The following is an 18,206-nucleotide window of genomic DNA, read 5'->3' as shown; positions in this document are numbered from 1 at the left end:
TTAGGATGTGGGAAGTCCAGCCTGGGCTGATAAAGTGTTTCTTGGTGTCTGCAAAACTTCAAGGTCCTACCTCCAAAGCCTTCACCGTGACTCCAAAAGCCTTCATCCTGAAGGGAGGCCTAACTCCTCAGAAGAAAAATTCCTCTAGAAAAAAAAGCATATAGCTGTATAATGGTCATCACCACGGAGACCTGCCTCCACTCCTTGAGTTGGTATGTCCTGCCCACAGTAGCTTGGAGAAAACATTTGGTGTGCTGTCACAATAACTTTTTATGGCAGAAGAAAATGGAGGGTGAGAAAAAGGCAAGAACTTGTTTAAAAGTCTCAGTTTAAAACTCCTGGCTACTCCCATTTAATGGAGTAAGTTAAAACCACTCTTTACTAGAAACTCTGTGAACCACTGACTTCAGATCTGGCTCCTGCCTTTTGCAAAGCTGCTGGTGGGCCTGGATCCAAGGCTTTGGTTCAAGCTCTTATCTACTCCATACTAAAATGACTTATACCATACACCCTTTATAACAAATAGCCTCACAGTGAGGGAGCACAGTATTGGCATGGCTCATATTTACATCACTCTTTTGAAAGCCAATGCACATGGCTTAAGGAAAGTGTTGGAAATATTACAGCTTTCGAATACTTTGCCTTATGTGGTTTACAGCTGTGTGAGCTTCACCCTTTTTCATGGCATGAGCCCCAGGTGATGCCCACCAGAGCTGAGCAGAACGGGCAGTGCCACGGCCCACTGCCACAGTGCCCTGGGCCATGCCGCTGTGCTCTCCCCGCTCCTGGCAGCAAAGGTCTCCACCACCTGCTCTTTAAAAAAGCTCATACACACACTTACAGAAACAAATGAACAACCCCATTATGTGCCTGGCAGCCCCTGCACTTTCTTTCTGATTTGCAATAAAGGCACCCCATTGGAAAAATCCATATACAGAGGGGGGAAATACTGAATTCTAAGCAAGTCTCCAGCAAGCACATGTATTATCCAAGCCTCATTTCCACTTAACACAAGTTGCTTTGGGAACTAATGCAGCTGACTTGAGGGGAAACACAAACAAACAAACAACCTCTTTTTCCGTTTGCTGGGGGTGTGAAATCAAACTGGTGGCATCTTTGTTGAAGAGTTCTGCAAAACGAACAGTTTAGGAGAGCCGAGAGGCATGGAAGGGGGACAGCTTGTGACTGATCACCGCCATCTGAATATGGCACACTCACAGCTGAAAGAGGAGCAGAGAAAGGTGAAACAAAACAGACATGTGTTTGATCTGGGCAGTCTCAGTCCTCTGTATTCACTCTCAGTGAAAAATACAGGGCAGGAGAAAGTTGGTCCCTCTGTCTGCTCAGCTCAGCACCCATGGAACTCCCTGGCACACACCACAGGATCTTCTGGCACACAAAAAGGGGTATTATTTCTTCACACACAGAAACAAATCATCAAGAAAGGGCTGGAGCAACAGTACAGTCTGATATATCTTAAAATGAATCTTTTGCCACAGAAGAACTTCCCTTTCTTTAATACTTTGCCAATGATCTCCTGCACTCTCAGATATAGAGAAAACTAAAAAAGATTCAACGATTTTGTGACTGCAACAGAGAACCGATGAAATGACTGTAAAGGCCACAGAGATGCTGTGAAGATACCGTCCCCTGAACTTCAACGTGCACGTCCTCAGAGAGCAGCAAGAAGGCAGTTGTGAAAGGAAAATCAGGGATGTTATCCTGGTTTGACGTCAGTGAAAAAAGTAAGACAGGGATAAAAGTATTTTGTTTTATGCTCTGCAGAGCTGAGAAGGAATGCTTGCCACCAGGAGAGTGGGATGGAGAGAAAGTCAAGGTGAGCTGAGAGCGATTACATGTGGGGGTCCCTTCCCTCTCACAGCTTTGGCCAGGACTGTCACCCTATGCCTGAAGCAAGGCTCTCTCCAGGGAGGAAGGCACTTTCTCACCTGAGGAAATCAGCAGGGACAGGGGGAGAGAGGAGAGAGCGAGAACCTGAGCCCCTAAAAGCCATATAGCAGTGGCTGCAAACAGATTTGTATTAATACCTCATTTCACAACTACAAAAATCACCTCAGACTCCTACTGAAAGAGTCTTGTATTCCTGTTTGGGCTCACAGTCCCTAGTGCAAGACCTGCACGTAAAAAAAGGAGCTGGCTACGATGATTTGCAAAAGTTCTGAGCTTTTCTGGATAAATCTCTACAAATGCCTACAGGACTATTACAATTTCCCAAGCAATGGCTCTTGTCCACTGACCAGAAAGGAAATACTTAGCTCCCTGCAGCGAGCCTGTTGATTTCAAAAGAAACTTAATAGCTACAAAGCAAATACAGAGCAATTACCAGGGACAGGCTATGCTCTCCTCTCCTCTGAAACCTGGTAAGCAACTGATGTCTGCAAATGCCATCAACAGAGGGGTTTTGATATTCTGCTCATTTGTGAGATCATATCCCCTGCTCCTTCCACGTTACGTCGGTCTGTCTGATTCTGCACGTTTCTTAGCAGTAATTTTGTCTCCCTCAGCACACTCATGGGGCAGAACACTGTCAACACCTTGAAATTTTCATTGAAGAGGCTGGTGGGTTTTAGCTTTCACATATGCAGCATTTTCAACAGTTAAAAGTTTTACAACTGTAACATTTTCCCTTTTCTAGACAAAAAAAAAAAAAAAAAAGACCCAGAGGTCATTCTTTTCTAATGAGAAATAAACCCAACAACAGAAAAGAAAGACCAGAGGGAAAAGGTGAGTTTTTGCTTAAGCCTCACAATTGCTGTTATTAAAATAAAAATTAACAACTCGGGACATCAGTTTGGCCTCAGTCTGGGAACTCTCAGCTCGGCTGCTATTCAAGCATCCAAGTGCAATTTGCAACTCTAGTTATGAAAGAGGACATTATTTTCTTTATACATTTAACTCTACTTCTTCAAAGACACACTGATGAAGCAATTAAGGCAGACGTAGTATTAAAGCTGGTATAGAACTGACAGGCTCTGTTAAGAAGTTTGGTGTTTCAATGAGGTGCTTAAAGAGGAAAAATGAGAACTATGTATTTAATAGAAAAATATCACTTAAGAATGCTGTAAAATCAGATTACCCACGACATTATCACCAACAGTAAGACAATTGTATATGCATTTTTCTGGCTGTGCATTGTATGTTCTTCAATAGCTTGCTTCTGCAGAGCTCCCATGTAATATAGATTCCAAACTTGCAAATATTTAGGCCCGTGCCTAACTTTCAGGGAGAATAGCTTCATTGATTTAAAGAAGGTTTAACCCTTATAAATGTCAGAACGATTGCCTGTTTGTGGGATCAGACCTCATGGGGCCCGTTTTCAACAAGATAAGTGCATAACATATTTTTACTGCTGTTCTGGGTTTACCGTTAAAGTTCTCTCCCTTCCTCTCCCATCTGTTTTTATTGCCTTCGATAGAAATATCACGACACTCTGAGGCAAACAGTGATTAATTTAATTACAAACTAACAGTAACTTATGACAAGACTCTCCAATCACTTACCTCATGTGAGTGTTTCAAGATGCAACCGTAAATCTCCTTTTTTTCTCCTCTCTCACTGGAGATGTTGCAGCCTTTTGTTTCTGATGTTTTGCATTAAAACTCTTCCCCTGTGCTCCAGGATCTTAAACAAAAACAAAACAAGAAAACACTCAAAATGAAAATGTCATTTCAACCCATTGGTGGGTGGCTCAGGGGAAATCCCTGACCTTTCTCCAATGTATATTTCGTTATTTAAAGCAAGTGTGATGACTCTCCCCCCAGCAGAAGCAGCACAAACATACTTCTGTGGGTTGTGCTTTAAAAACAAAAAAACCCCAAAACAAAACAAACAAAAAAACCCAACCACTATTTTAGAACACTTAAAAATAAGGGGTTTGTTTTTAAACCTGCGAGGCAGAGTGCTATAAAGTATTCATTTAAAGCATATACGTGTGAAGGTGAAAAGGGAAGAAAGCCCAGAGATACACATCAGAAGAAAAATCATTATGTGAAGCAAGAGACTGTTACATGGGAGAGCAATCACCAGCTTCATTATTACTGCCACTGTTATTACCACTAATAACACGTACACGGCCAACTCCCTAATCTCCGCTGAGTTACTGTAGTACTTCTGTAGTAGCAGCGTGGGGGAAGTAGTAGCCGTGCTGAAGAAGCAATGCAGCACTAGCACTACAGAACCCAGCCCGGCTGACGAGAGAGGAAGGAAGGGAGGAGGAGCGACGAGGCAAATGAGTAAGAGCAACTGGCAGGTCTCTAATACAATCAATTTTTACATCACCCTCACCAAAAAACGTCCGAAGGGCTTTGAATTTTCAGCGAGTGCTGCTACCAGAACACTTTGAACACTTTCTCACCGCTTCCCGCTTCCCCCTCCTCCCTCTCCCATACCTGCAGCAAGGCAGGCCAGGAGCCAGCTGGGTACGTAAGCCTCCAAAGCAGGCTCTGTCAGCAGGAAAATCCCCTGGCTACGAGGTGCAGACGCTGCCAGGCAGCGCAGAGTTCGCCTGCCCTCCGAGCGCGCTGGCTGGCGTTTGCGTGGCCCCTCCGGATTACAGGCATCTCAGTTATTTCTCTACAAACAGTTTTTAGGACCAATAACTATGTTTGTTCTTGTTCTGTGAAAAGCCCAAAAGACAAACCCGTTCCTGGGGCTACACCTGTGACTATCCCCGTTGAAGTCAAACTTTCACGACACGGCAAAGAGGAGGCTCTGACCTTCCGTGCAAGAAAGCCAGACCTCTTTGGTTTTCTTCCTCAGCTAGGACAGGCAGGCAGCTCTGAATAATGTTTTCCATTGCTTTTCATTAAGAAACTGAGACGCTATCCCACAGCCTTCTGTGGCTGTAAGCATTTCAGAACATACAACCTGACCAAAAGCAGTCCGAAACTTTAGAAGCACAGCTTTCTAACATCAGAGTTGATTCCCACACACATTCCCAGAGATCACAACCCAAAAATCCAAGCAGATCAACACACAAATAAGGGGCAAAGCAGATTTCCCTTGACATCTGCACAGAGGCTGTGCCTACGTCACCACTCCCTGCAGCTACTTTCAGTACAAACAAATCCAAAATGCTCTGTTTAAATTACCTTGCCCCCTCACTCCACCGTGCCTGTTCTCACTTACGTGCTCTTGCTGCTTCCTTCAAGGAGCCTGCTCCCACTCAACGCGAGCAAAGGTTGCAACAGCCAAACCTACAGACTCGCAGGAAGGGGACAAAGCCCTCTAAAGCTGTGACACAAATCCAGAGAAGGCTGGAAGTTCAAAGTGAAATGAGGACACTCTGTCCATGACTCATGCCACCCCAGAAACCATCCTTAATTTAACAAAAAGCGTTAAAGGGATTATTTTATAGAGTGTCACCCCACTGAATCAACTAGCTTCTGCCTCTCTTTTTTATCCCTGACTCAAACACAAGGTGGCCAGGGATTCTATTTTAAGATCAAAATCAGCAAGAAATCCTCCTGTTCTCACTTACATAGTCATATTTTTTACTCTCTGTTTAAAGAGCATTAAAATCTATTTAAGTAACGTTGTCTGAGGGACAGATTCCCAGCCATCCTCCATGCTTTTTGCATGACCTACGGGCAAATGCTATGTGACACTTGCTGAAAGGCTGAAATAGCTCTGAACACTTGAGCTTCCACAGTGCAACTAAAGCATGACAGTTTGGCTCCTAGTGTACATCATCATCTAACCCAAATTTTCCCCGTGCCTCAGTTTCCCTTTTCTCTACAGCAAAGATAATAGCATTCTCCATCTCAGAGGGCTGATATGAGGCGACACCCATGCTGATTTAATGGATAATCTGGTAATGTGGACAAAGTTATAGATCTCTTAACTCATGTGAGGTTGAAACTTGATGTTCACAAAAAAAAAAGACCCTGTAAACCAAACTGAGTCATCAGCCTGTCCCTCTGCAACTGTTCTGCTGGATAGTCATTTCACTAGTATGACTCTTCTCCTGTGTCCTCCCAGCGAGCGTGGGGGAGATTGAATGGATTCACTGTAGTCACACAACAGCTTTACAGCTGCTGAGAAAAGGCCTATTGTAGCCCTGCATTTTACTATCTCGAGTAGCATACATTAATTTGCTGTACAGCTTCCATTACCCATCTGATCCACACAGAAACAAGAGAAGCAAATCAGAGGTTGTCAAATGAAAAAAAGATTTAACTGTGATGAAGGAAATCTCTGCTTTGCTTGAAAAGAAAAAGGAGTAACTACACAGTAGAGAACAAACCCCTAAACTTGTGTGGTCTTCATGCAGTCACTGTCCACTCTGTGCATCTACAGTATTTGCTTAGTAATCTCAATGGTATCAAAACCAACCGTGAACTCTTACAATATAGAGTCATTTAGTCACACAGAGCCTCACCTGACAGTCAGATAACACCAGACTTTGCAAAAACATACATGAGTAGATTTGACAGTCCCTGTTTAAACATCTTGGGTTTTTCTCCGTAGTGTCTGTCGAGTCAGGGAGGAAGGACCGTCCTTAAATTAGGCACATTCGTCCTAGCACTCAACTATTCCACTCTCCCCCTTCTGGAGAGATGAATGCAGCTTTAAACAAATTAAAGGAGTATTTTGTCAGCTCCTTCACTCTTCCCTGTTCAATAAATGAGGCAATGCTCGGCTTCTTTAGTCTCCAACAGAGCTAAATGAAGGCTCACTCTGAAGCATGAATTCCCCTTCCTGCTCCCACACATACCACGTTAACCCTGCCAGCTGCTAAGAAGTCAAATTTGACCAGGATCTCCTGAAAACATCAGCACATCACACCTGCAGTGTGCTGTACTGCAAACTCCCAAGAATTAAATGATAAAAAGGCCAAAAGAGATGAACAAACTGAGCTGATTTTCCATTCCAGCCAGCTTGCACGTTTGCTCCATTAGCATGACTCAACTCTGATCAAAACCAGTGAAAAAACACAGCAGTGGAAACAAAGAATCATGTAAAGAAAGAAATGAAATCCCAAGACAAACTACAGAGAAATACTCAGCTCGTATTTTTTGTTTTAGGTAGGTTTGTTCATCTCCAAGCCTGGGTGGCAGACAGGATCCGACAGCCTCCCTCGCTGTCTGTCCCCAGGTAAGCGATCCTGGGGTGGGTGTGGACAAAAGCACCGAGGTACTATCACATGTGACAGGACCAAGTCAAGGCCAGAAGACAGCAAAGAAGATTGCTAAAATACAATCTCATTTGGGGACTAGCTATGAAGGATGTTGAAATGGCAGCACCACGCTCTCTGTGTACCTCTCGGTACCTCTCGGTACACAGAGAAAGCCATGGTGACTGTCCTCGTATCTCACAGGAATGGACCTACTGCCCATCCTAGGCAGGCCCAAGCACATGTTCCCACTTGGTATTTACTCTTTTTCTTGCTTTCTGCTTGTAAGCAGGAACACAATAAACTCCCTCACTTTTTAACAGCCGAGAGTGACTATCACATGATACCAGCCCACACGCACTGTCCCCGCGCCTTGCTGCAGCCTGGTGATCACTAAAAGATGCCACAGTGCCACACACTCCCACTCACCCAGAGGGGTGCTAGGTCTCGACAAGTCATAATCACCCTGGCCTCATCAGGCACTGACCTCAGGCTCTCCCTGGCACCTTCTGAAGTGTCTCCTTATCTTAGCTCAGCGTCTGAGCCCACACAGCACCAAGGCCTGAGAGAGGCTGATGGCACCACAAATTCTTGGCCTCATCCTGTGTCATCCGTGCACCTCACTGAGGCGTAACCATCCTCGGCTCTCGGCTTCTGAAAACCAAGAGTGATGATAGATGAAGAGCTGAATATCGTCCACCCACTCTCTCACTGGCTTGAGCTGGTCTAGACAGTAACATCCTTTTGCACAACTTCAGTGCCTTACCCATGAGAAGCAGCAGGTGAGTGTGCCTCTGCTAAAAGGCACGTATGTACAGCTTGGAAAGAGATGTTAAGAAACTGAAGTGTGGCATGAGCTGCCACGTCTCGATAAATTCTGGGTTCTTCGAGTGAAGGGCTCTAGAAAACAGAAGAAATGTCACCTTTTTTTGGTACAGATTTGGTCTGGTATTTTTTTCTTATTACTTTCTGCTTTACTTACTCTGCTCACCTACCTTCTAGCTATATGAGGGTGGATCTTGAGACGTGGTTGTTTGTTGCTATATAGAAAGACTGAACCATCAATAATCCTCACACATCTATGTATCACCAGTGCTACAGAGTACAGGACACTTCAGCAGAAATCTGTGGTGACCTTTGTTGCAGGAAGCTTTGGAGGCTTGACCATAAGCTTTTTTTAGAACAGAAATTTGACTAAGCCACAACCAGCCCGGCACCACTGCAGTTTGGTCTTATTTTTTGAGATCAGCAGGACTATGCCAGCAGCTTGGCCAGCAACTAAAGCCTTCCAGGCAGAGGAAGAAATGTTATCCTCTGCCTGGATTCAGTGAGTTGGTTGGCTCTAAAAGCGAATTGGCTTTTGTAGCCGAATCTACTTTTCAATCAGACCAGGACACTGAGAAATGTGAAGCTTTTGTTTAAGTCTACTTATCTACTTCAACAACATTGTACTACTGCTTCTGTCATCCCTACTTCTACTTCCTTTTCTTCAGCACAAGCAACATGAGTGTCTCAGCAAACACTAGGTTTGGTAGTAGGCTCTCTGGGCTGACAACTGTCAGATCCAGAAAGCAGGACTGTCACATCTGCCAGAGTGGCTCTCACACCTAGTCTCTAAGGCAACATCATATATTTTTCCAAGTCATGTTAGCAGTAGTATGACATTACATCTCACCATACCACCTATGTTCCTTCTCTGCCTCAGGACACATAGCAAAAAAAGCCTACACACCTTTCAATAAAGGATGCCCAGCCAGTGCCTTACCACGACCAACAGCCTCGGTTCCGGGGGGTATCTGACCACTCTCTTTAATTCAGAGGTGTGAGCAGTGTCTCCAGTGGCACATGCTCATGCCAGCAAGTCAAGCACAAACTACTACATGTGGGTTACTACTGGTTAAGCACCTATTGTGTAGTAGGCACTGTGTAAGCTCCTTAAAGAAGACACAATCCTTCTTTCGGTAGAAGATTTCTTCTTTCTAACTTCTCAAAACAGCCTTCCTTCTCTGAGGCCTGCTCACATCAACCTTCCCCTTTCAGTAATATCTACTTAGAAAAGGGAAGAAAGAATATTAAGAAAGAAAAGTTATGAAATGTGGTTTACTAATTGGTACAACTACAAGATCAGACTGCTGAAATATGTCTTCATCACACAGGGGCATGGCTGCCTTACTACTTTTTGCTCAGATCAGGACTGTAGCTTTTGAAGCAAGTCTCCAGGTACTCTGTCCTGCCTGGGCACTGTGAGGTGGTCCTGGAGCATGTGGTCCGAATGTCTCTTGGGAGGAAGTAAACTAGAAGCATCATGGTCTCAAGAGCAGACAGTTAGTGGCACCAGACTGCTCAAAAGTAAAAGCAACCCTGAAATGTGTCTGGTGTGAACCTTAAGATCCCAGTGCCAAGTTTTTCACCATACAGCATTCTCCAGTTGGTCCACACCACTTGCTAATGTAGGCATAATCATAAAAAGCAAGTGTGCTGCTGTCATACATCTTTATGCCACCAAATGGGAAGATGATGTTATTATAGTCTACTGTAATATTGCAATGGTGTGACAGCAGCAAGAGCATCTTTGAGTGAAAAATGTAAAGAGAGAATAGATCAAAGTAGTTTCAGCTACAATAACCTAATTTCTGTAGTTCTGCAATGAGTTCTTCCACTCTTTAAAATATTTTGGTTTTGTCTTGCATAAAAATCATAAAGAATGATTAGAGAAGGGAGAAAGTAAAACAAACTGGGTAAAAAGACAGAAAATAAAAGCACTGCCTTTCCCCCACTAAACCCCCTAAAAAAGCATTGCTTGTGAAAACAGATAGCTGAACATTTTAGGCAGTAGAGCCTTCTTTAAGGTGACTATGCGGTCACCTGAGCTTATGTCAAACACTCTCTGGTGTTTTTTCTTCACATTGGATCTTATGTTCTCTTTGTGATGGAAACCTCCTTGCAGTCCCAGTTCAGGAAACCAACTAAACCTAATTGCTCTGTCTGTTCAACTTTTGTTAAACAGTTCTGGACCTGGCATCAAATTCATGAGCAAGACCAGTGTTGACTACTGCGCTGAGGGCCTGGCCAAGATGAAGTGAGACTCTGAGCTCACTGTTAGCAGGAAGCCCAAGCACAGATATGTCTAAAATCCAGTGTCTCACTTCACCACTACTGTCCATTTTTGTCAATGAAAAGGGCAAAGTCAATGGAGGAAGCTGGGTCCTGTCACAACTGCTACTATGCTGCTTGTCCTCTCACTTCAAAGCATCCTCTTTTGAAGTGAGATGTGTGGTTCTGTTTGCTTCCTTCAAAGATAATTGTTTCTACATATTAAATCAGACAGAGATATAGTTTCTAACATGGTTAATCTTTAAGACAGCGCAGCTTTGTGCCCAAGTCCTTGTCTTGCATTTTTGAGAGTCGTCTGAGAAGGTCCAGAAACTTTTGTAACTCATCTGTGTGTTTAAAGCATATTCACTACTGACCCTGCAGACAAGACAGAAAAGGTGAGCAGGTGGGCTCTAATCTCCCAGCTTGGCTGCACACGTCAGAGCTGCGTTACAGCTTCTCCGGTGCCCCAGTCACATCAATTTGTTTGTCTGTTTCAGGCCCCATTTGCCTCCTGCAGAATATGCAAAACAAGAGTGAAGGTGCTGTTGGTTTAGAGGAAAGATGGAAACCTAAAGCCCACTATATTTATTAGGAAAGTGTGGGAGAAGTACAGGGATTTAGGACATTCTCCCTCTTTAAAAGACCAAGTAGTCCTATAAGCAGTGGTGTCTATGAAGGCTGGTTCCTTGTAGCTTTACCTCTGGCAGGTAGGTGACCTCATGCACAGCTCACATCTGGGAGCACTCCATGCACATTCACATCTGTGGTAACACGGGCAAGCCTTTTCTTCAGCAGGGCCACTCATTTCTGTTGCTATCCTATATCCCACTGCCTGTTTCACAGAACTGCTAGGAGTTCAGGGACTTGGTGATCTCAGCCCATCTGTTAAATTTAGCTGGAGCTGGACAGTGGATGCCAGCATTACTCTGGGAAGACTGAGAGATAAACAAATGGATTTCACATTAAAACTTGTACCAGCCCTGCAAGATTCAGTAGTATCAGATCCAACCACAGTCTTGCCCAGGGAGGTTTATTTTACTTATGCTGGTTTGAAACACAGCTTTACTTTTACTTACTGTGAATTGCATTCTGATTATGGGTAATATTAGGTATGTTTTCTGAGGAATCAATTTGTAATCTTTCCTCTGTTCCATTTCTTTAATGCATTCAGTTTACTACTGCAACTTGTTTGTGACACTACTAAATCGCAGCTACAGAAAGTGGGACAACATTTTGTTCCTGTGCAAGACAGGAAAAATGTATCTGTAGATTTAGGCACAGATAACAGACTCAAATCTGCTTCAGATGACATAGGACAAGTAGGTGTCTGGGGTTTTTGGGGAGAGGTGAGACAGAGGAAGGGTTTTTCCCCTAGAGGATCGAAACAAAGTATTTTTCCTTAATATGATTCATAATGTAAGAGAGCTGTTGACAACATCAGGGACAAAACTAAGTTTACGGGATGTTCACAATGTTGCATACAGCTATGTATGTCCTACTAATTTTGGTGAAGAGGCTGTAAACAGAAAAAAGAACACCAAGCCTGTAACCTGTCTAGGATATTGTGCACACATGTGCACTAACATGAGCAGTGCAGCCTAATCTCTCCAGCGTTTAATCAGACCTGGGATGAATCTGCTTTCAACTTGCAAATATTTGTCACGACAAAGACAGCACTCTACAGTTTCACTTTCCAGCACCAACCAGTGTCAATTTTAGTGTCACACTGTCTTTTCCAGCATTCCTCGATCTCACACCTCGGGTTTCTCTTGGGTGTCTAAAGCTAGTGACTGAAGCACCACCTAACTTTCCTATCGCCATCCAACTGCAGAAAACAAAATTAACCCTTCAGCCAGTCTCTGCAGCATGACAAAGGTTTGCAAGGAAACCAACGGCACAACTTTCTTCCAAATGAGGAAAACAGACAACATCCCACTTTCAGTAACTAGCATATTAACTTTAAAAAGCCCTATGACTATGAGAGAATTGCTTTAAAAGAAGCAAAGTGACTAAAAAGCTACAAACACATCTCCTTGCACTAGTCCCTGGACTCATATTTTATGCCAAAATGCATGTGCCACAATATATAGGTATAAATTCAAATGTGATATAAACCAGACAGCCAACTTGAGGCTTTAAGCAAAACTGAAGAGATTTTGAAAGCCAGCAAAGACTATTATGCGCCCCTAGGCTTATCCTAATCTACATGGCAGACCATACACTCCCAGCCTAGAATCCCCTTTGTACTGGGAATCACCCTGCCTTTGCATACAAGTAAGGAGCATTAAGCTCAAAAATTTGCAGTGCAGCCTTTTCAGAAAGACATCCAAACTCCAGCAAGATTTCACCCACCTGTGAACGTACCACTTTCCTAGGCCTTCCCACAGTTATTACCGGCATCTTCTCATTGTTAAAAACAAACTGTTCTTCATTGTGAAAGAGTGAACGGTTCCCCCCCACTCCTCCAAGTTCCACTGAGTGTGATTTTCACCAAGCACTGACACATTTCCACTGTAGAAAAATCTTTTAATTAAAACCAAATTTTAAATCTTCTCCCTCTATTTGTATTTCCAGGAGCAAGAAGGATAAATGGGCCTTCTACCATCTGTACTAATCACCTGTGTGGCACATTAGTCTGAAAGGCAAACTGACACGTCCACTCTTTTTTAGCATTTCCAGTATTTATAGTCTTATTTCTCCAGGACTGTGAAGTAGCTGCCAATTATTACCAGCACTTGGCATGCAGAAGCTCATGTATATGAAAAAGCACAATCAAACAATATATCAACTCATTAAAGGAAGTTTATAGCTACGTTCCCTGCCTTAATACTTTGTGTTTTTTATCTCCTGGAAATATTTACCACACCACCTGATTAGGTTGAGCTGCTTACATATTTTGAAAATACAAATTATGCCATCAGTCATTCCTTGTGTGACAGTAAACTTGCAATTACACAGCTCTGCAAGCTCCTGCGGTGCAGGCACAGCCCAGTCCCGAGTGTCAGCACAGTACAACCACACTGCCCAATCTTCACTCATCTGAACTGAAAACTCGGGTGATAAAACAGATCAGGCTCTGAAAAACAAAAGCTCAGACCAGCTCTAGCATCGTGGCAGAGTGAAGAGAGCCGTGTCTCTCTGGTTTAAGTGCTTGCAGAGGGAGGGCTGGCTGGCATGCTTCCTGAGATGTATGACAATGCTAACTTCAGGGTAATTTCCAAGAGTTGGGCATCTATACACCAAGACACTATTGGACATCAATCCTATGTTAAAATCTGCTTTCCTTTCTTTTGAGCTTATGCTCCTCACGCTGCAGATTCAGTCCTCTGAGTGTGTGTGGAAACGCACACCCAGGGTGTCACCCTCGGCTGCCAGGAGCTGGATCCAACTCTTATGGACTGTGACAGCTCATCACAATGTGCTCCACAGCCGCCAAGGGAGACAGGCAGCTTAGGGACCTTGAGAAATCTACCTTTAAACTTTGACATTCATCTTCATTTCTACATCTCCTATCACACTTAAAGCCTACACAGAACTGGCAATAATAACACTTGTAGTGAACTAGCAAGCAGAAAAGTAAGAAATTATGGTCTATGTATAAAATGTCCTGTTTATCTCCAGTCTCATGTATCTATCATAACACAATTAAACGGTTCCCCCGGTGCTAAACATCTGGCTTCCTCTCTGTTGATGTGACATATTATCTCGATTCACATGACACCGGACTCGCCCGAGGCTGCAACTCATTCAGAAAGCCAGCACAAATGCCGTGTCCCACTTAGAGATCAACATTCGCCTGAATCTGCATAAGAGAGAGCATCACCTGAGCAGGCCTTTCTGCCCTCAGCAGCCCTGGTCAGGATGAGCTGCATGAGACAGGCAGCCGCAGAGGATGGCTCCTCTGCATCTCCTCGTGATGCGGAAGGCAACGGCGATTGGTCCCGCACAGATCTGCACGGCGCCAGAGATCTATTTATACAGCTCTAGAGGGCTGAAACTCTGCATAGAAACTGCAGCCGTCTCTCCAGCTCTCAAACTGAAGTGGGGTGGATGTCTCTAATTCTGATTCCCATGGTGTTCTCTGCAAAGATGCCAATCATTTTAATTTTGCGAGGGGGTAGAGCTGCCAGTGTGCTTTGTACATCTTTCTCCACAACACCAGCTTCAAGATTCTTACACCTCAAGGTTTAATAACTTTGAAGCTGGCTTTTAGATTCCACAGCTGTGATTTATAATATGACCACCCAAATTAAATCCAGGATAACGCTTCCCCACTAGGTCCAACTAGCACTGCGATTTTTCTCTCTGCTTACTTTTTCTTCTTAAAACATATGACAATAATAAAAGAACAACAATTAAAAGAAGTCACTTAGAGTCATACTATATCCATCTGTCACTTGTAAGACTTTGCTGAATTATTAGTCAGAGCCTCTGGTGACAATATAACCCACAAGACTGAAACTTGAGTGGTTTATACATGTCATCAGAGCCTTTAGATAAAAAATGCCACTTTAGAAAGTGGGAGTATTTAACTTTTTATAATACTTTTGTACTAGCATAAAGCATTCACTTAATTTACATCAGTGACTTCTTAAGGTATTTGTATCTGTTTGATCTTTTACAAATATCCAGTTCTTTTCTTCAGATCTAATAGTGCTCACTCCCTTGAAGATCTATTGCTACAGCTTATTAATTAGAATCCCTACAAACCTTTAGGGTTTGGGGTTCTTTTCTCTTTTCTTTCTTTTTTTCCAAACCATCTGCCCACCACCAAACACCAAATTCTTTTTCATGTAGAGGCATGGATTTGTTATGTGGCTCAGTAACAGCTGCACGGTCTAGTGGCTGGTGCTAGCTATCTGTATGAACACATGTCCACAGGCTGTTAAAACAAAAGTGGACAAACTCTCAGTTCCTGTAGGAAGGCTAAACCCCACTGGAAACTGACCATGAAGCAACACTGCAACTCAAATTCATCACAGCACTAGCTGGGGACATTACACCTAGTTAGGCAGGACTAGCGAGTTCACAACAGAGCTCGATGACAGACTTTCCTGGTATTGAAAATGCCCGTATGAATGCAATGTTACCAAAGCAAAAATACACACTGTAAAAAAAAAAAAAGCCACTGGGATGAAAAATGGAAGAATTAGTCAATTTTATAGCAGTTTTCCATTAGGTCGTGCTGCTTCACTGCATTCACAGCTGCAGGCTCCTGCCTGTGTGCAGATGTAGGCGTGTGTACACACACACACTTTTGGAAAGTGGAGGACAAAGAAAGGTTTTATGAACAACCAAAGGTGCAGAAAATAAAGAACTGATTCAGCAAGCCAATTAAGCACATTATCAATTTCCCTTATCTTCAGTGAAGCTTGACTAGGGTTAAAATGCTTCATTGAATGCGGGTCCTCAAAACACCTTGTTCCTCAACCCATTTATCTGACCAGGGCTTTAGATGAAATTTAACACCTGAAACGGACTAAAGGGCAAGGAAAGGCTCGGCTTTAGCAAACTAAAGCCTTGCAGGAATTGTACTAGTTAGGAAAAAACCCTACAGTGGCTTCGTGCATTTTCATCACCCCTAGCAGTTTTTGAATAATGCATTGGTCTTTTTGGCAGCTTCATGAAGCTGTAATCCGCACAAGAAGTTCTACAATGTCTCAGCACTTCGTGGGGACTCTCAGCAGTAGGATAGCCTTGCAACACAAGCAGAGATTAATCATTTTCTAATGCATGGTAATAAATAATGTATCCCCCATAGTACATAAATTAAAGCTGTAATTCCATCCTGGTTCTGTGATGACACCAGAAGCCCAAGATGGAATTTCAGCCTCGTTATGACCAGTCAGGATAGGCATTATTTCTAAAATTATGTTCTGAGAGTTGGTAATGAACTGAGAAGCTCTGAAGGCGTTACCAAAAAACAAGTGACGTGCAATTACAAGCAGAAAGCAAAACTATTGTCAGACACTGTTTGCAGAACTTCCTAAAGTAAGCAGCAAAGCTCATCCCTAAAAAGCCCACTCGGCATATTTGTAGCAAGGCAAGCAAAAATGCCTACTACTAGCAAAAGAAAACGTTGTTGTAGTACCACAGAGCAATGACCCCATCATAGTAAACAGAAAGAAATTACATGTAAAAGATCGGGTTTGTATATTACAGAGTCCTTAAAATACCACTGGATACACTCCTACAACTTGGTGTTTCACTCACAAGTCAAACAAGTATCCTACAAGTGCACAATGACCAGAATAAAGTATCAGAACAAAGTCACGTATGTCCCAGATCTGCATTCCTATTTGACAAGAGAGCTACTGAATAGAGCACAACATTCATGCTGAGAATTGTTTTGTCCTTCTGATGAATGCATATATGCACACAGTTTACACGTTGTAATTGATCTAAAACATTGTGAAGAGCATGGTCCTAGTATCTCTCCTGCAGACAAATTGAAGAAACCCTAGGAAGACTCTAAAGGCATTTTACAAGTCTAACAACAAGCAGTATCATGGAAATAAGTTTGGAAGCATGGAGACGGAGAGCCAAAACAATCACTTATCTAGAGTTAACTGCTAGATTCACCCTGGACTTTTGCTACCAATTCCCATGACTTTTAGCAAACCCCACAAGTAGGTCTGCAGCCAGTTCTCTTTCAAAGATAAGAAGAAAATAACTTTACACAAATCAGGCTTGAAACTTCACAGGATCATCAATGGCCTGGAGTGCTTCCAGCTTCTAAACTTTCTTGCATGGTATTATTCAGAAATGTATCTTCCCCCCATCCCTCCCACCACATTCTTGATAATGTGAGACTCTCAAGTCACACATGCTTTCTCTTCCTCTCCCTGCTGAGGTTTCTAGCTCACAGAGGTGTAAAGAAAAGAAGGAGAGACCTGCAGATTATGACAAGAAGTCTAGTAAAATGGTGCAGGAAGTAGATGCTTTTTAAAGCTGAAAATGTTTAAGCCTCAAGTAACTGTTTTTGAGTATCTGATGCTTCCCCACAAGCCACCGTATGATTTGTTCCTGACTTCCCAACTCTTCCTCTTTCCACTTCCCCTTTTTATGATCTTACATAAACCTGAACACCTGGACTTAACAGTTGTATTTGAGCACCTTAACAGCAATGGTCTCAGATTCAAGGGGTGGCCCACTTGGAGGTACCCAGTGATTTCTCTGTTCTCTTTTAATCACTCTGATAACCAGCAACATTCAAAATCTGAATAGAACTATTTATGTGCCTACACATAAGGACATGTATCTCCCAAGAACTCATCTTCACCCCTTTTGTCTTTCCTGACTGTTCATGCAAACAAGAGAGTATCAACAACCAGGAGGAAAGGACAAAGAAAGCTTCTTACCTCCCCAGTATCTCCACAGGAAGCATATCATCACCTCTAAATAGCAACCTGAAACCTACTCGGGAGACTTATGCAAGTCGTGACTCAAGAACTAAAGCAATGAGTGTCAAAACATTCAAAGACACCGTACCCTCTGCTCCTAGTAGTAAAGGAGTATCTACTGGAAAAATGGAAAGGAGATTCTTGCACTGGAGAAAAACTGCAGTAAGAGCTTCTTAGAGATCCTCAGACTCACAGATCGCTTTGGCTTGGAAGGGACACTTAAAGATCTTTTACTCCAAGCCCTCTCTTGCCACGAGTAGGGACATCTTTCAGGTTGCTCAAAGCCATCCACACAAGCTAAGCTACACACTTCACTACAGCAGTAGTCTATTAGACAATCTTTAATCAGACACAGTCTCGGAGGTTTCTTACATCTCAAACAACTGATGTAAGCTCCAGAAGTGTTACCTGACGCCCAGTGTATTCCTCCATTTGCCTTTTACTCAGAGTGACTCAGAGAAGGAGATGGTTTTCTCCAAGATCTCTTAGCTAATATAGCTCATGAAGTATTGTTCATGAGGAATGTCAATCTAACACACAGTCTAGAAGGTGACCCTGTAAATACACGTCAG

The 18,206-nt window shown here is 43.1% G+C and overlaps 1 protein-coding gene across 18 annotated transcripts in view; it reads right to left on the bottom strand.

Annotated features, from left to right (window-relative positions):
- The window catches only part of ATXN1 (ataxin 1), a 351,766-nt gene that overhangs the window by 142,422 nt on the left and 191,138 nt on the right, over positions 1-18,206 (bottom strand). For 17 of the 18 annotated variants that reach the window (XM_061994524.1, XM_061994533.1, XM_061994525.1 and 14 more), the window contains one exon: positions 3,522-3,642. The gene's annotated coding sequence lies outside the window, so the exon portion shown is untranslated. Of the gene's footprint in view, positions 1-3,521; positions 3,643-4,305; positions 4,353-18,206 lie in introns of those variants that run through there. The other variant, XM_061994543.1, reaches the window with a different exon arrangement.

Source organism: Colius striatus, chromosome 4 (genome assembly GCF_028858725.1).
Source record: "Colius striatus isolate bColStr4 chromosome 4, bColStr4.1.hap1, whole genome shotgun sequence".
NCBI classification, from domain to species: domain Eukaryota; kingdom Metazoa; phylum Chordata; class Aves; order Coliiformes; family Coliidae; genus Colius; species Colius striatus.
The sequence above is the reverse complement of the archived record's forward strand: the minus strand, read 5'-3'. Positions and strand labels throughout refer to the sequence as shown.